Source organism: Hirundo rustica, chromosome 3, assembly GCF_015227805.2.
Source record: "Hirundo rustica isolate bHirRus1 chromosome 3, bHirRus1.pri.v3, whole genome shotgun sequence".
Lineage (NCBI taxonomy): Eukaryota > Metazoa > Chordata > Aves > Passeriformes > Hirundinidae > Hirundo > Hirundo rustica.
This window is the reverse complement of record NC_053452.1, coordinates 21695555-21710008: the sequence shown is the minus strand read 5'-3', so window position 1 is coordinate 21710008 and position 14454 is coordinate 21695555. Positions and strand designations below refer to the sequence as shown.

General features: G+C 39.5%; 1 protein-coding gene across 1 annotated transcript in view; it reads right to left on the bottom strand.

Moving 5' to 3' along the window:
• Positions 1-14066, bottom strand: part of USH2A (usherin) — a 391984-nt gene extending 377918 nt beyond the window's left edge. Inside the window, exon 1 of the mRNA XM_040059986.2 lies at positions 13942-14066. The gene's annotated coding sequence lies outside the window, so the exon portion shown is untranslated. The remainder of the gene's footprint in view (positions 1-13941) is intronic.
• Between the last annotated feature and the right edge of the window lie 388 nt (positions 14067-14454).

Below are 14454 nucleotides of genomic sequence, written 5' to 3'. Positions count from 1 at the left end.
CAGAGAAAGGAAACTTCTGCAAGGACTTCTTTAGACAGTTTCTTTTCAATGACCATCATAGGCTGTAATAATGACCTGTGCAAGCAGGAAAGGCCATCCTATACACCTGGAGCGCTTGGGCTCTGATCATTTTGTCTCCCCTCACAGCATCTGTTATTTCCTCCACACCTCCTCACACCCCAAGCCATCACATGCTTTCCTGGCAGCTACTATCATAAGACATGTCCAAAAAATTTCTTTTTTATTAGCCCATTCTTAAAAAACAAAACAACCAAATCATTCTTCAATCTATCTTCTGGCCCTCAACCCTTTTGATATATTACCTATATGTAATTAATCAGTTCTCTGTTTTCATCGTCAACACCTTCTCCACAGTCTCAATCAAATCCCTGCCTCTACTCTCCTTTTTCCTTCAGACCTTCTGCTATACTCCCCTATTTCATGGCTGCTAGGAGGAGCAGTCAGCAACCAAAATATCTGTGAAGAGACAAACCTGAGACATGGCAGACAGATTCACCAAAGGTAACATTTCTTCTAAATATCTTTCCCTTATTTTGAGAGATGTTCTGTGCTTTGTAAAAAAACCACAGGGAACAAACAAAACCCCAAATAAATAATTAAATAATTTAAAAAAAAAAAAAAAAACCACCAAAACCTGTTCCACATGTTCGAAAGATAAATTAGCATTTGTCCAAATATCAAACAACTAGGCAATTTTCTGAAGGCAGAGTCTGGCTTCTGAGTCTGGCTTTCAATTGAAGACTTCATCATACAACCTGAGCGTAATACTTTCTTCATATAAATGCTCAACTCCTGGGTTTTTTCCTTGAAAATGATATCACAATTCTCAAAATACCTATTTTTATAATATCTTTTTCTGTCAAAACCCGTGTAATTATGTCCTTCTCCTACAGCTTCTAAATTCACATCTATTTCAGAGTCCCTCCTGTTACTTCTTGCAAATCACTACAACAAATTAAGTCATATTTACCATTCCCAAGGACATGCTCATTCCCCAAACATCCCCTATTTGCTCCTTTAAGGATCTGATCACTTTCTATTCAGACCAACTCTTCAACAAGCATCAGGTCCCTCAAACTTTTATCATCCTCTGCCCTCAGAATACTTATTTCCCATCCATTTCTTCTGCTATTCAATGTATCCCTCTCCTTCACAGCACAGACATCTCATACACACTCTGACCTTCTTATTCCCTTTCCCTTCCCTCTGAAAGTTTCCACCTGAACTTACCTCAGTCCAAAGTTTGTGGTAAATCCTTTTTCTTCTCATGGGCTCTCTCTCTCTCTAGTATATGCCATGAGGGAGAGACCTGAAGGAAGCACTCCAGAGCCATAAACTTGTTATTTCTGTGCTTTGCTTAGCTGCTGGTTTAGCAGACCCAGGGCTTTATCAACTTCCAGAGCAGAATCACAGTCCCCTCCTTTCCTCTCCAGGAAAGACACATTGAAGGTCACCCCATGCCAGGAGGAGCAATTAAACCTTTCCTGCTGCACCATTGGGATGAGCAGCAAGACGGGAGGAGCTGCTGCTGTCTGTCCATCTGCTTCCTCTTCCAAAGGAAGTAAGAAGAAAGCAAGTTTGGGGGTAGGCCTGTGTTCTTCCCTTCCTCCCACCCCTTTACAGCTCCCCTGTGCCATCACAGTGCAGATTGCCTTCTCAAGGAACAGCTCTTCAAATCATTTCCAGCCCCCAGGACCCATTTACTCCCTCATCCCTGGAAGGACATGGGTGCCTTGAGGAACCTCATGTGGCTGAATTCAGGTCCTCTCTCCACTTCAGACAGATACAGAGCAAGAACTGCACTGTCCCGACTGTTTCCCTCTGAAGTTTCCCCTGCTGTATTATGTATCATCTTTCAAAGGCATGCAGTGCCTGTAGAAGCCTCGTTCTTTTCTTTAAAGTAGTGACTCCTCTGCTCCTGGGCCCTTCTTCTTTCAAGAATAATTTAAAAACTGTGCTGCTTTCAAAGAGAGGGGATCTCCCCAGAACCAATGAGTTGAGCTTGTTAAAATTCCAGCTGTGAAACACAGTAACATTATTCACCACCCTAACTTTGAGGTGCTCATTATTCCCAGTTATCTTTAACAAGTCCATCTCCTGTGACTGTGTGCATGTTTTTGCATTAAGATATTTTGTGCACCTTAATCTATACCATAAATTCTGAGGAGCATTGGCATTCTCTGTTGTGGGATTTCATACTTTTCTAGAATCGTACGGTAAGTATAGGCTAGTTTAAAAAAACAAAAACCAAGACAAAGCAATAAAACTCAGTTGCTAGGTTGAAGGAAGCTATTCAAAGAAGAAACAAAGCAGTCAGAAAATCCAAGTTCTTAATCAGACCTAAGAAATGAGTAACTGCACGTCTGTATCTTAGGTTCCTTATCTACAGACTGAGAAGGTTGATGCTGAATTTAGCGAAGCACCATGACATGTGCAGAAAGGAACAAAATGCCAAAGAATTATCAAGTGCAGTAAGATTTCTGAGTTTAACTGTCAAATGTCAAAGCCAACCCTTTCTTCTGAAGTTCAAGAAACAGCTTAACTTAGCAGTAAATCTAGCTTCAGCTGTGAACAAAAAGGTCTACTACTAAAAGCCAAAAATTGTAAGTGTTATATGGTGGCCAAATGCTCCAATGGAGCAGTCCTGTGAAATGTTAGAGAGCAATCAGTAATTAATATCCCATGGCAAAAGAAAATTGATAGTAGGACCCTGCAATTTATAAGTCTTCTATATGATCAACTAAAAGAGAAATAGGATTAACATAATGAGAATACACACTAATAGTTACAGCAAGGAATTATGGATTTACACCTTTGCTAGTGAAGATGCTCTAAAAGGCTGAGACTAGAAATTCCTTCCAAGTGCTGTGTGGCAGCACAGGGAAGCAGAGAAGCCTCCCACAGTAAGAAAAGGGACTGCAGATGAAACAGTCCTTTTGTTTTTGTCCACAAAACCCCCAGTGGAGGAGCTCTGTGAGGAAAGGTTGATTTAATAGCATTCTAGTTGAATAAATGTAGATCTAGAAAGTTTGATATGCAATGCCAGTGGGAGACAAGGACACAGCATAGGAAGCATGTCAGGATAATCAGAGGGAAAGGGTGCTGGTAGAGGATGCAGCAGAATGAATCTAAGAGCTGACTGCTGCCCAAATGGGCAGTCCCACTCCACCCAGAGGATTTAGCAGATTGAATCCACTCACCAAGGAGTCAAGTGAGTGCCAAAATTGGGTACAAGGTTATTGGCAACAACAGGATCATCCATTCTAACGGTGGCAAGCTTTTAGATGGTCTCATTTTGCTTTGAGGAAACATATCCCAAGATGTGTATTTATCTGATCTTTAAAATCTCCTTCTGAGGCCAGGGCACATGGCAGTTTTTGAACCACTTATGTAGAGTGAGGCATGCCTTTCTAGGATGTCATGTTTCCTGGTGTCTTTCTCCTTCCCAGAAACTTTAGAGGGGAAGAGGCCCAGAGAATTCAAAAACTACTAGCAAAGGCAAAGGAATATATCTAAATTGGTTATACCATTGATGGAAAAGGAGGCAGAACTCAGCCATGATACATTCTCCTTGGCTGTACTCCGTCCACCTGTAATTACATGTATTTCCTTGATGAGGCACAGCCCATGATGACCAGGATCTTAACAGCTACATCAGAAAGCAGAGGAAAAAGGACAGAATGTGTGTCTAAGATAAATAGGATATCATTAAATAGACAAAACCTTAGGAAAATGTGTTCCATTGGTTTTGTGAGAGGCAGAACTATGCACCATGCCATTGCATTTTCATGACCGTCCTAATGAATATACTCAAATGTCAGTGCAATTTTCATCAGGAGTCTGCAAAAAATGCAAGCAATTTGGTACAGCCATAGTCCAATTGGAAAATCTCTGAGGAAACGTAAATCCTAATATCTCAGTTCTCCTAAGAACAGTTTCCTTCCCCTATATGTGCACCAATATGCTTCTGCTGATACAGCTGAAGACTGGAAAATGTAGCTTTATCAATACTGCCACAGCAATGAAGTCTGTGCATATAGAAAAGATTGAAATGTAGCAAGCAATGATCCCCTTGCACATAATTTATTTTAAGTAAGATATATGTATATGTATTTTAATCAAGGTAATTTTATAAATCTCATAATTAAGAGGGTGTTTTTTTTTTTTGGTTTTTTTTTTTTGTTTTTTTTTTGTTTTTTTTTTTTTTTTTTTTTTTTTTGTTTTTTTTTTTGTTTTTTTTTTTTTTTTTTTCCCAGAGTTGGTCTTGGAGCAATGAAAAACTATCAGGCTCAAGTGAGGGGTGCTAAATAGCTGGGGGTTCCTATAGCCTCAGCCACCCATCCATAGGCTTAGACAGGGACTGGACAGAGAAGTCTCATTCCATTAGGATACTCTGCAGAGGAGAGTGACAGCTGCATTCACAGGAAAAGCCTCAAGACCAATGAGGACACATGACTTGGCTTGGGCCCAAGCAACACTGTTGAGGTTTAAATCCTCTCATTCAAGGACACCTTGACAAAAATCACGCAAACATCTATATTTATGCCTTCCGAGCATTTGGATGTTTGGGATAGAGAAAAGTAATTACTGTCATCATCCACACACTTGTTAATTTTTAATACAAATTTTACCAAGTAACACTAAAGATACCAGCATATCAGCATAACATGAGGATAACAGTGTAAATGAGAAAGTGGGCTCATATTACAGTCCAGTTTTCAGGGCCATAATGACTATTAATGAAACACCTTATTTGCATATTTTAAAGGTGCAATTTACTTCCCAGTCTCTAAAATAGGTTCCAGAAGTCCTTTGAATACGCACTGCTTTTTTTTGAAATTAATTTCCAAAAGAATGCAATTATTTTTCCATTGATCTCTATTAATTATTCAAGTAGTTGTTTAGAAAACAAAACAAAACAACCCCCCCCCAAAAAACCCCTTGAAACATTTTCCTTAAGCTTTTTTGAAACTCACTCAAAATAACAAATTAACTCAGTTATATAAATCACTGATATGTACTTCATGGGAGTTTTTTTCTAAGCATTTCACTGCACATCCAGCCTTTTGATACTTGTTACCTACTTTAAAATATTTCAGCAGCTGAAATTACTTTCACTTTTAGAATCATTGAATTTTTTATTTTTTAACTTATTTATCCAGTTTTCTCTATAGTAATCTAGTGCTCGCCATCAAAATTCGTTGCCAGCTTTAATTCTTTTGTAGAACTTGGGGTCTATGCACAATTTCCCAATTTGAATTTATCTAAAATCAGGGTGTAAACTAAACTAAAGTTATTTAGTTATTTCTCTCTCTCTTTTTTTCTTTTTCTACCCCAAAGGACAAATATTTTGGAACTACAAAAATATCTTTTTTTTTTTTTTCCCCTCTCCAGAATTCAATATAACAGAACTATCACTCATCTTTCAGCTTCATGTGAATAGCCTGACCAAAATCTGCAAGAAAATTTATTCAGAAGGGCGGGGGAGCATTGATTTGGTATAAGTATCTGTAGAGGAAGAGCTCTGAAGAAATTTTCATTTGGAAGTCATGATACAGGAAGATTGGTTAAACTCTGAGCAGTCTTAGAACAGAAGTGGAGTCTAGAAACCCCTGACACCAATTTAAGCCTTTGAGGCATTAGGAAGTAGCCCAGGGTATTGACTCAGGACCTCCAGCATGACTCAAAACAAGACAGCTCAGGTTACCCAGCTTAAGATTTCTTTCTCTGTACTGCTTTACTGTTTCAATTGTTGAACTGAAATGTTCAGTGTCAAAGTAAAATCTGTCTAACTGGGAGCTGAATTCTTTCTCTTTTGACAGTTTCTCAAATTAGTGTGTGTCAGCTCCTGGTCAAATGTCAGATGACAAAAACTGGAGTCAAGATGTGAAATTCTTTCCACCTACCGTGTGTTGACTTATAGGAGACAGTGTCCCTCTTAGGATATTTTAGAGGGTTAGAAGCTTAGAAAGAGCTTAGAAGCTCTTTCTTGCTTCTAAGTTGGTTTTGTGATGCTTTACCCTATGCAAGGGCCGTACTCAGCTTGTGGAGCAATGAAAGCCTTACAAGGCTTTATTTCCAGGAAATATATTAACCACAAATAAGTCCAGAAATTAACAAGAGGAAGAAAACAGACATCTGCAATTTGAAACTTACTCCTGTTCTGTAATGTGAAAGTGGACCTTGCTTCCATAAAGCTGATTCATACTTTTTCCTGTGCATCTGTTTAAAGGAAGGATAACTACAGCTGAACTGGGATGAAATGTTTGCTCCACATAACCCATGCATTGTCACACATATCTGCTTCCAGTAGCAGACGGTCCCCTCCACTTGCCAGTGCTCTTTCCTATTCAAATGAGATGAAAACTGCTAGTAGGCAAATAGAATAGAAAAGGAGCTGACAAGATACAGTGTCTTGCCTTCCCCCTGCTCCATACCCCAACTCCAAGTCTTTTTATTTTGAGCATTTTCTGTAAAGGCTGAGTGTAGAAAGTGCCTGCTAGTCCTCAGCATTCGTGACCAATCTGTCAGTCTCTTATAATCAAGAGCTGGAATACTTCTCCCTGCCACATAAAGCTCCTGAGGGTGGATCCACTGATACATCAGGGAAGCCTGAACTAAAGCACCAACAGCAGCACATAAGAAGAGAGCTGAAATAGCACAAGGAGCAGGGACTCGAGGGTGTTTGTTTCGCATGATGCCATGAAGCCAAATACTGCTGGCTATAAAAAAAGCATATGTGAAACACTCCTGGTCTGATAAGTACGACATGTTTTTACAAATGTAAATGAAACACTGAGCATCACTGAAACCATTTGAAACCTTTTTGATATATTAGTCCACAGTAGCAGTTGGATAGCAAGTGACAGGGAATTTGAAACATGCTGAAAGCCTTCTTTTTGAAGCTGTCAGACTTAACACCAACTTTTTATTATAGAAACACCCTTCAAACACACACACACACCCCATCCCACAGAAATACTAAGTGCTTGTTTGACTGTACTGCAGATGAAAATAGAAATAAAATATCCATGGACAGGTTGCCAACGTACTTGAGCCTGGATGTGGAGTACTGATCTCTATAAAAGTAACTCAGTCCGTGTTTTCTCAGAATTTTACTTCTCTCTAAAAAGCCAACAAGGGGATTAAGTTCTGTGACAAAGATATCTGTTTGGTGGAACTGTTTTATTTGGACACTTACACTGTCTCCTGACCTATCCTGAGTGAAATTTACCTTCATAGAAGCCCCACTTGGTAATTTCCTCATCACCAAATCAAACTGGATCAAGTTGACAAGGAATTAAATATTTCCATCTTCTAATACTACATTCCCAAAACATACACATAAGACTGAAGTAATATTTCATACATTCCTTTTCAATTTTGCTTCAAAGATTAAGCAAAAGATTGACAGTATTTACCAGTACCCTAATTGTTCAGGGGAGAATGTTAAGAACTGTGAAATAAGCTTCAGCTAAGTGATTGAAGGTAGAATAAGGTTATAAGAGTTTTAAATACATGATGAATAGGTTTTTATGTCTTTTGTACTGAGTGCAGATAGTGAGGCCTTTCTGAAGAATGACTTGGTCTGCCTAAATTAGGTTCCTTTGGAGGACAGTCCAGAGGAGGAGCCAAGACACTGCTTCAGGTGCTGACTGACTCCCTAAGATTCATATCTGGACTTCCTCAGGTGACGAGTCATGTGTCAGAGATACATCTTACTTCTACCTCAGAAATGTTCTCAGACTTTACAGATGCGTGAGATTCCCAGGTTCTCCAAATCAACTACAACATTTTTCAGTGCATCTCACATTTAAATGTTTACTACTGTCATGATTATTAAATAATTTTCAAACAACTGTCCCAGAAGGAAATAGCAAACAGCTCATTTATGCCAATCTCAGGCTAAACTGAAGTGATGTTTAGCTACATTTAACATTCTTGGTTCCACAGCTGAGTATTTAAGTAATTTTTTTAAAAACAAGTTGTTCATATTAATAATTTGAAGCAACTTATTTGGACTAGTTACAGGCCAGCTCTTCAACTGGCACAAGGACACAATGCTACTGTTGTCACCACAAGACATAAACCCCAGCACTTGGCTTTGAAGACTCCTACTGACTCAGATCACAGCTGAAGATGTAGCCCACAATTTAAAATTCACTGAAAAACATTTAAGCCCTCAAACTTAATATTTGCTTGTGTTCATGCCATAAAGCTCAATGACTATAATAGTCATGGAAAATTAACACTGAAGGGGCACAGACTAATTTAGAATGAATTTGTTTCAAATGTGGATGAAGACAATTCATTTGCCTGATTGCCTAGAGAAATGAAGTTTTGGATTATGAAACTGAGACCAGCTGTTGAGAGAACAGGAAACTCAAAAAACTGGAGAATGAAGGGGAAGGCAGAAGTCATCATTGAGGAGAAAACTGTCCAATTTCTATAGGAAGTGAGTCAAGACGGCAGACAGGTGAAGTAAGATAGTAATTTTTACAAAGAATTGGAGGTTTAGTTATAAGAAAATATCATGATAAAAAGGGTGAATAAATTATTTTTTAAATCTAGGTTGTGCTTTTGTTTTGTAGCTACCTGGGAACCTTTCAAATAGACTACCACAAAATATTTCATAGGTAAAATTTACCTTTTTCTGCCACATTTTTAAATTTTCTGCTGCCACGTGGTCACTAGTCTGTCATAATGAGGCTCAGCCTTGGCATCCACCCTAGGAGAGTGTCATTTGCATTAGGCTGGCCACATCATCATTTCTTTTCTAGGACTCTACCACACATGGATGGGTTCAGATCTCTGTCAAGCCCCTTAGAAACTGGAGTTAGCTGGCCAGCTACCTGTGGCAATAGGGACCGGCTGAGAAACTCAGCTTTCCTTTTGCAGTCTGCATTTACACAAACCCCATCAATTAGCTGTGGCTGTTACAAGCTTCTAATTAGGCCTCTCTCGAGACAAGGTCATAGACAATTGAAAGGAGAAAAAAGGTTGGAAAAAAAAAAAAAAAAACAACCCAGCAGTACAGAAGTTTTGCTCTCAAAAACACTCAAATTCCACAGAGCTCTTACAAGGGAAGGAGATGCAAGGTGCACTCTGCCTTCGGGTGGCCTTAAGGTCTGTTTTTCCCTAACCAGGAAGCCTGCAAGGATCCACAGTTTTCAGATAAGTGCTGTAGTCAATTACATTTTAGTGAACAGAGTTTTGAAAGAGTACTCTTCCTGTAATGTATTCCAGAATCTTGAAGCAATTGCTTTACACTTTGACAGTCTCACATCACACACAATTTGGCTGCAATTAAAAGAGAAAACACTTGATACTTTGTTTTGCAAGTGAACGTGAAAAAGCCTGACAAACAGTCCCTTAAATCCTTAACAATGACTTAAGGAATAAAATAACAAAATGAAACTATGTGGAGGTTAATGCAGATACCAGATGGGAGACTTAGAGGAATGTCTGCAGTCAGCAGCACGAGGAAATCTGAAGGCCAATATGTGCAGACATTACGGCAGATAAGGTAGTGGAAAGTAATCCTCACAATGAGATAATATAGCTTTTTCATATAATTATGATATTTGAAAAATGTAGTAACTTCATTTGAAATATCGACCTCTAGTCAGCATAAGCTATTACATTAATAGGCTGAGTAAAGAGAATAAATAATTTTATCCTATTTAATCATAAATTTGGCTTAATGACCTTTATCTGATTATATGAGCAGCCCAAGCAACAATATTAAATAAATAAATAGAATATTAAAAGATTGTTAGCAGATAAGCTGCTTGGAAATTTCCAGATTAAATGTATTTGGGGGAGGGAGCTCTGTCATTTACCAGTATATACATTTTCAAAATTAAGATGACTGCACAGGTGCTCCAGCTGAGCCTCAAGTCTGTTGCTGTCCCTGCCCATTGCTGTGAAAAACCTCTCTTTGGCACCCCAGTGGGAACCAAACGATTTTTCAGGAAAGATGCTGGTTTGGCCAAAAAAAAAAAAAGCACAAGAAAGAAAAGACAAGACAGCCTCACAACTAAAAAGCATTCTCTCTCCTTCATTACACACAAATAATAGTTATTATAGTTTTCTAATATAATTGACCTAAAGAATTAATAAAAGTGTAAAATCTGGGTTGAGCTCTTAAGTTTAAGCACAGAAAATAAACTTCTTATCCCAGGTGGGCACTGCACTGCTTCACACAATTTGTTCCACCTTGCCTGAACAGACTCATATACATTTTCTCAGCACCCGTAGCAGCATGAAATAATAATAAAAAACCTAATAATAAAATAACAGTTCCTCCCTTCCACCACAATTTTCTCCCCCCTCTTTAATTTTCTTTCCAACTCTTGTCTTATTTTTTTGTGCTGCCAGACCTTCAATTTAATTGGAGAACTGATTCACACAAAGCAAAATTCTTTTGGTACATTTGGTGTTTATTTGTTTGGGGGCTTTTTTGTTGTTGTTGTGTGTGTGTTTCACTTGTTCTGTTGTTTTGGTTTGGGATTTGGTGGGTTTTTTTGGGGTTTTTTTTTAAACAAGGTCTCATTTCCAGCATCATCACAGAAAGCCCTGCTGAGAGAGTGGAGCAGGCAAAAGATGTAAATCAGTACCTCTGCCAAAGTCAGACCTTCACCACAAGTCAAGGTGCCTGATAACTTTCTAAACAAGCTTGATTAGTAAAGCAGGGAAAAAAAATACTGTAAAAAAATTCTCAAATGCAGGTGTTATCACAGAATGACACTGGCTGTGTGATCAGGACAGATAATGTTTTATCCTGGCTTATGGATATATTTGCATCTAGAGATCAAAATGAGAATTTTATCCCATTGGCAAGTAAAGAATCCATTTTTTAATGGGAAAAGAAGGTTACAACATGGGGCCTATCTTTGCAAAAGACTTATATACATATATATCTCAGATACAGCAGAAAAATAAAATATTGTAGGCAAATAAATGAGCCTTAATATGGGTTAAAACAATACTTCTGTGACTGACATTTTATCCTTGCAAGTTTCTGAAGTCTAAAATATTCTACAGGTGATTTCTCTACCCTGAGATTTCCTCCAGTCCCATGAAGTTCACCTTCTGCTCTTGGAAAATGGCCTGTTCTGGTCCAACAGGGAAAACAACTGCTTTCCTCACTGGCTGACAATTCTCTAGAACAGCCCCGCTAAGCACTGTTCAGAGGTACCTGAGGCAGGGATGGGTGTGCTCAGCAACTATTCTGTGATAAATGACCACACCTATACAGCACCAGCCCCAGGGCAATGCTCATCCTACCCTGCACCTTAAAGGAGCTCAGGTGAGGGGTCGTAATTTTCTAGATACATTTGCTTTCGGTCTTAAATTGCATATTTAATCTTATAGGAGAGAGAAAACTACAGATGTGTTACGTTTTGGTAAAAAAAGCTTGCTTTAATTGCACCAAGAGGTTTCTGGTAGTGAAGCAAGATCCATATTGAAGGTTTGGTCTATATATGTCTCTTGAAACGAATTGCATATGCATTAAGAACCAGAAAACATTACGTATTTCATTATACATTTAATCTCAAAATACATAATATTGAAACTTCTAAGTATTTATATTTTCATACAGTAAAGAAAAAATTGAGTTTGATGTTCACAGACCAATGAAATTCAGATTCCTATAGCGTTGTATTCCCTTACCCTTCCATATCATCCATGTCTCTGATTCCCCTTCATTACCTGTTAACTCATCCTGATTGATCCCTCAGCCTCCTTTCTTGACTTTCATAGCATCATAGAATATCCTGAATTGGAAGGGAGCCACAAAGACCATCGAGTCCAGCCCCTGGCCCTGCACAGGACATCCCCAGGAGTCACACCATGTGCCAGAGAGCACTGACCAAACGTGTCGTGAACTCTTGTCAGGCTGCTCCTGTGACCACCGCCCTGGGGAGCCTCTGCCAGTGCCCAGCCACCCTCTGGGTGAAGAGCCTTTTCCTAGTATCCACCCTAAACCTCCTAACACAATTTCATGCCATTCCCTCAGGTTCTGTCACTGGTCCCCACAGAGAAGAGATCGGTGCCTGCCCCTTCTTTTATGAGAAGCTTCTCTGAAACTTCTCCTGTGCCAGTTACCAATCCAAAAAGACAAAAAGCTTCAGGGTTTCTGTCAGAGAAGACTTTGAGCTTTTCCACCTTGCTTACCTTTGGTCAAACTTGCCAGAACTGAACATTCCCAAGATCTTTAGCCTCTCCTCCCCCTGCCAATTCAGGGCGGAACAAGACAGTGAGATATAGACGAGATTAGGTGGAAATTGCCACAGCCTAAGAAATTTAAGCCTTAGAAATTTAAGAAAGCAGAGTGTGTTCCTTACACAAACTGCAAGAGCAGATGCTGAACACTTTCTAGCCACCTTCAAAACCAGCTGAATGTATTTGTTTGGGAAAATATAAATGACAAATTGACTTTTAGATTAATGGCTACCATATTGGTAATGTACAAATCACTTTTAACAGCCACTATTAACTTGGTAAAGAGAAGGTTGCTAACTGCTCTTTAATTAAGTACACTTAATGACCTTAAGGGGATTAGTAGTCTTGTCTGATAATCAATAAGCATGGCAAGATTGCCAACCCACAGAAATGGGCTGGAGAACAAAATTAATCTACGCAGATCAGTTGTACCTGGTTTGGTTTGTTTCCCAAGACTGTTGCAAAATTACTTCAGTGTAAAATACTCATAAAAACACATTAAATGTGCACTAAGTAGAACATGTTTTACACACGACTTTTCCTTGTTGAACCAGTGTAAAAATGGCATGTGCTTTTAAAGAAAATCCTGTATTCTGGCCAGGAGCTAGTGCAAATCAGCTTGGAAGAAAAAAAAAAAAAAAGAAAAAGAAAGCAAATGCCCATGTTGCAGTCTCCAGAGAAAGCTGGAGGCTGAAAGAAAGGAGAGCGAACACAGTTCTTAGAAGACCTAGAGTGAAACACTGTCCCCACAAATCAATCCCCAGCAGTGGCAGAATTCCTGCCAGCTGCTGCCAAAGCCGCCCTGCCCACACACGAGTTTCTGTTCTTCCTCTCTCTTGGGCTGCAGCCACAATTCAACCCAAGACACATTGTGGGCCACTGGATAAAGCCTGGCAGGTTCATTCTTTCCATATGCTTGGCAAACAAGAAGAAGCTTTATGTAAAAGGTAGATGTAGAAATATTTTACTGTCCCTGCCAAATGTCAATTCCTGAGCAACAAATATGTACTTACAATCTGATAATAACTCTTAAAGTAAGAGAATTAAGCAGTTATGATTAGGAATTTCTGAACACTATTGTTGGTTTCCCTCTTTTCCTTGAGAATAAAATCCCTCACCAGCTCTTTCAGTCTAAGTGTCATGTCTGCAGTAAATCAGGGGGATTTAATTGCAAAAGAGAAGCCTCTGTAAGACATGTATATGGTATATTGACACACTACCAGAGCCATAGGGATATTAAAATTGATTTCCAACAAGCTGAGGCCTTCTGCTTTCTAATCCTGTGTCCCACAAATATACATTAACACCACTCCTAAACAGGGCTAATTAGCCTCCAAAAATAGCTGCCTGTATGGAAGGTGGAACACGGGCGCACACATCTTGCCTTCACACAGTTGAGCCGCAGCTGCCAGAGGGCACAGAGCACTTTGACGCTGACCAGGACAGGGCTCTGCTCTCCCGGCTTTATGGAACAGCCCATCAATTTAATTAAGAACTCGGTACCTTGTAACCTGGTCGCCGCTGTTTGTGCCCACTCACCATTTTTTTTCATGGATTTCCAGTCCTTCATCTAAGCCCTTCAGTTCAGAAGTACCTCCACTGAACATGCTGAGGAAGTGCTCCATTGGCCACTCAGACCAAACAGTGGTAATCTGCCCAGGCTTATAACTGTAGTTAAAACAAACCACCAACCTGCTGGATTTTAAGCAGCTCCTGAACAGCATCAGAATTCACCTCTGAGAGCGCCTGGCAGGTCAGAGAAAACATTGTTTCACCCCACGTCTTCTACCCAAGGGCTAAACTGCACCTGACTCAACCTATCAAAAAAACCCAAATTCTCTCCACCTGCCTTAAATGCAGAGGGATTGGAACCTCCTGTTCCTCAGACTTCATTGCCCCAGGGCATCATTGAAACTCATGCCAGATGAGGAGAGGGAATTAGGCTAAAGCACCTGGAAGCCTCCTGCTGTCATCGGTGTGACAAAGATCCTGACAGCCCCATCAGTTCCAGAGGGGAGCCCAGCTCAGGCCACCCTTTGTTCTGTATCACAAAACCAAAGAGCAGTGTTCTGATTTTTTTGTTAAGATGCCTCTTTATCCCAGTATCTGCCTCCTACCTTCTTAGCCGTCTTGGTCCAATTAATATTCTGCATTGACTTAATAACACTACTAATGATAATAACACTGGAACACATCTGCATTGAC